Below are 5,000 nucleotides of genomic sequence, written 5' to 3'. Positions count from 1 at the left end.
CAGTCTTTGGTCATGGATATCGTGTTTCAGAGTCATTGCCTTCGATTTGGCTGCTATCATAAGCCTGACTCTGCAGCATTTCTCAGACATTAGCTCCAGATAATGCTGGGCCTTTCTACTTAGGTTCTCATTTCGTTTCCCAGCAGAGATAATTGCAAGATCATTTGCATATGAAATGATCTTGCACCCAGCTGGGAGTCGAATGATGTCGAGGATGCTTAACTGAGGGTGTTAAACAGAGCCAGGCTAAGGACCCCCCCTTGTGGAAAGCCATTCTCCAGGGGCAAATGGCTGGAAAGGTGACCTTGGAACTTTACTCAGGCAGTTCTGTTCCAGAAAGTGTCCCCAATCCAGGCAAGTACTCTGCCTTTGATTCCCTTGTGGATTAGGATCTCATGAATGGTGAGCAGGCTTGCCAGCTCAAAAGCCTTCTCCAGGTTCAGGAAGACAATGACAGAGCTGGTGTTGCTGACAGTGCTCAGTAAGGTGGCCATGCTGTGAGCAGTGCTCTTACCCCTTGTGAACCCATGAAGGTGTACATGTGAAGGTCCCAACTTCCATTGGAGACTATTCAGTTCCATTCTCTCTGCCTTTTTTCCCAGACAGCTGAGTAGAGAGATGGGATGGTACTGTCCTAGTTCCTTTCATTTAGGGATGGGAACTATGTCAGCTCTCACCTTCATGTCCTAGGTGGGAAATGATGGGGTAGGAGATCCCATCACAACCCAGGGCTGACCGGGAACTAGTCCTATACGTCCGCTGTAATTTCCTCAGAGAGGACATGGCATCTGCGTCATCAGGCTCAACCCCTTTTCTCTGATGAAGGCATGCCTGCCTGGAAGCAATTCCTCTTGGCATGTCCTCAGCTCTGCTGGTAGGCTGACACTACTTATTCTGGCAGAGAATTCGAGTGCTAGTCTCTCCGCCTCTAACTGCAGGTCATGGTGGGTCTTTCTGGGGGCTAAGCGATTTGTGGCCCATCTAATACGGTTCCACAGCTCTGAAAGGGAAGTTTGGTGGCTAAAGGACTCACACCACTCCAGCCACTTTTCCTGCTTTACTCTCATAGCAGTTTCTTGAGCATCCCTTAGAGCTTCTCTCAAAAGAGCATGGTTCTCAGGGGTTCTCTGCCTGCAGAAGTGTCTTCTGCACATATTGATTTTGTGGTTGACCACCTTAATCTCATCATTATGGTACCAGGCATCTTAGAAACACCAGGACCATTGACAAGTTTTGGGGCTGGTCTCTCAGGCTGCCTTGTCTATGGCATTTACTTGTCTGGCCTCGAGTATATCCACATTATTGTTAAGTGAGAAATCACTGGTTCTGAGGCACATTTCAGAGCATTTCCTCACTCGACTCGTCACTGTTGTCAAGACAGGTCGAGCCAGTAGTAGGGCTGGGTCTCCTGGGAGGTGGAGAACCCTTGGTCGCCTTGACCTTCATTCTGGATGGTCGTGGCTTCCTCACCCTTTGGGGTTTGGGTCTTGGCTGCAGGTTGGGTGGGGAGACAAGTCTCGTCCTGGGGGTTTGTGGGGAGAGAAGTCTCGCCTTGAGTTGGAGTAGGTGTAGAGACCTTGACTGCCTTCTCCGTCTCCTCACTAGTCCTTCCCGAAGCTGTCGCAACTGCTGTAACGACTGTCGTCAGCAGGAGCATCAAGCCCTCTGTAAACAGAGTTGGTCTCTCTGCTCTTGGGTTAGACTTTGTGGTGTTCCCAGACCCCTTCCGGGTCTGTTTCCATCTTGGAACTTACACCAGAGATGGAAACTCCTTTGTGTTGGAGGTTTCCGGCAGTGGTTTCCCTTTGGACGATGCGTCTTTCCTGTTAGGAGGAGGGGGGGGGAGCCCTTACCCCTTTGCTCTGCCCCCCAGACATAAGTGCCTGGAGGAGCGGGAACAAAGCCTCTTCCTTCCTTACGGAACAGCCAAGGATCCAGGTGTGGTGCTTTTTGTGATAGTTAGGATAGTTGGTGTCCTACTTGCCCTCCTTCTTTGCTTTTGAGGCACACTTCTATACTATGTGCCTGACTACAGACACCACACTTTGGCTTTGCAGAGCAAGTGGCCTGGTGGTGCCAGTACTTCTGGCATGTGAAGCAGTGGAGCGGGTCAGGAATGTATGTTCTGAGGCTGTAGGAGCCCCAATTGTTAAGATCTAAGGACACAACTGGGGCTCCCTTCAAAGTGACTAGGACTTGCTTGGTTGGGTGCTTCCTTTTGGAAAGTCGGGAAGCTCTCACCACCTTGGGATTTGACATGATGACCTCAAGGTCATACATCAGAGAGAAGCCAAGAAGCACCATCTTGGACTTCCTCTCTTCGGGAGTCAAAGCCGACAGGCTCACCTTCCGCCCATCCAGGAGCTTGTCTGTCTCCTGGAGGAAGGTGAGAGTGGCTTGGTACGATTATCATGCCATTGTCTCTGGTTATTGTAATCGTCAGGCGGCACTGTCTCTGGTTTTCCAGAGCCTGTACCATCTGGTAAGCGTTGGTGAATCCTTCCGGTTTAGGGGGAACAGACTTGGGGCTACAGACTCGCCTTTCGAGTCCGTAGCCGGCCGAAGCCGCTTGTTGCTTGTCCTCCAAACCGACGCCGGGGATTTGGCAGTGGGGCCAGCAGGGTTGGAGGGGCTTACCTGGCTTCCATTATTGTTTTGACTCGTCGTCTGAACCGACGACAGATACTTGTCAAAGCCAGGGGCTGGTTTTGAGGGTCCAGCCTGAGGTTCTTGAACCGACGCCAGAGCCTCACCGATTCTTTTACTTTGGTCACCGAGGACCTTGAACGGCTCCAAGGTGACAGCCTTGGTCAACTTCGTGCCGAGTTCGTCAACAGGATTGTCAGTCAGAGTTTTTTTGTTTTTTTTTTTTGTGTTGCCATGCAAGTGTGCTTCAATTCATCCTCCCACGCCCCCACCCACCATGGAGACCAACAATGGGAAGCTGTGCACTGAGGCTGTGCTCAGAAGCCACAGGGGTGATGACACTCGCAAGACAGTTGAAGCCCCCGCGCCATGGCAAGGCGGTTCCTTTGCAGGGGAAAGCCTCCTTTTTAACAGTGGTGTATGATTTTTGATAAAGTATAAATTTAAATGAATAATAGCACACTAGTTGGAACAATTCACTTGAGCTGCATTGGAGCAGCACTGCCCCAATACCTGCATCACTAGCATCCACATGGATACTAAATGGTTTTCAATTGTTCAAATGCTTGACACTCTGTCGACCACTTGAAAACTTTCATAGTACTGAGCAAATCAGTAAGTGGAGAAGACACCTGAGCAAAGCAGACATCTCTTAAAAGTCTGGGCCAATATAAATGAGCCAAAACTTTATGATATGTCGTTACTTCTACAGTATATGGGCACATAGGTTATGAGCAATGGAAAGTATATCAGGGCACAGTGATTTTGGAACAACTATCTGATGGACATTGTTCCAAATTTCATCTGCAGGAACATTTAAATATCGGAATTATCAATATCTTCTTCATCAACTACATTATCAAAGAACTTAGCCAAATCTGGGTAATTTTTTTGTTGTGCAATAAGTACATCCCTTGTTTTTACTTGTTATTAGAGAAACAACTTTAGAATTATCTGGCACTGTTGGTTCCTCAGTAGACTTAAAGAATTCTTTCAAAGTAAAATCTGTGAAATTGTCAGCCTCAATATCAGAGGAAGCCTTCAAGTCTGACGACATTCTACTCATGCTACGTGTCATGGCACATACAGGGAAGAGATGTGGATACTTTTCATCTAACTCTTTGGTATTATTCTCACTAATGGGGAAGGATGTGACTATTGGGCAAAGCCACATTCTGCCTCCTGCAAGGTCATTACGATTTACGACAGATATACCCTTAGCAGGAATGTAATCAACTACTCGTAATCTTACCGAACCCTTCGCTAAGTCTGATTTGAGATGAACCTTACAGATCGGTAAACCAGCTATCCCTGTAAAACCATCCATCAGAACTGTCTCACCGGTATAGCATTAAGGACTTGGTACATCATGCTTTGATATCAATGATAGCTCTGCACCGGAATTCCCTAAGATATTGACAGGGCGAAGAGACGCCTCTGTTCCATCTATACCAATAAACCTGTGGAATGGAAGGGGAGGAAAGAATGACTTATTTCATGATTATTTACCTTATGCTCAATAGAGGTGTTAGATTCACATTTTAAATTATAACCAGCTATTTCCATAGGTTCACTTTTTGTGCTAACATATAATACAGGTTTAGCATTCACTGAACACTTACAATTTAATTTAAGGCAGTCAGAAAGTAAGTGTCCTACCTTCTTACAATAACGACAGTAAGATATTTTTTCTGCTTTACCCTCATGAGTTTTACCACCATAGCTTACAGGGAGAGAGGAACTTTGGGCATAAGACGTCACAGCCACACCAACACGGTCTGACTTTCCAGTCCCTGGATTAACATGTCTCTAGGGGTTAGGATGAAATATGGACTCCCTTGATCTGTAATTGATTTATGAATTAGTCAGGGAAAAGTTATCAGCAGCCATACCGACCTCAGATAACGTAGTTAAAACTATCTCTTCTATGTGACTACGAACTCTTAAGGGCATACTATGTTTCACTTCGAGTATGAACAATTCTAATAATTCTTCATAGCCACGAGATGAAAGCTTACTTTCCACCCATTTACGGCACATCTCCTTACATCTTACAAACTCCACAAATGTTTGCCCTACACTTTTGCGGCTGTTACGGAATTCTTGCCGGTAAGCTTTAGGCACCTTTTTATATACACTTAAAATTGCCTGTTTTACTACATCATAGTTTGATGACTGGACCACGTCAAGAGCTGAAAATACCTCCTTTGCTCTACCAATGAAAATGCTGTCAATTAATGAAACCTATTTATTCTAGGGCCACTTATGTAGCTGAGCAACTCTTTTAAAATGCATAAAAAAAAATAATAATAAATAATAATAAACTCAGGCTCCTGCTCACTGAATTTAGGGAC

Source organism: Penaeus japonicus, unplaced genomic scaffold (genome assembly GCF_977035675.1).
Source record: "Penaeus japonicus unplaced genomic scaffold, GWHDUDI00000001_assembly GWHDUDI00000006, whole genome shotgun sequence".
In the NCBI taxonomy this organism is placed as follows: domain Eukaryota; kingdom Metazoa; phylum Arthropoda; class Malacostraca; order Decapoda; family Penaeidae; genus Penaeus; species Penaeus japonicus.
The sequence above is the reverse complement of the archived record's forward strand: the minus strand, read 5'-3'. Positions refer to the sequence as shown.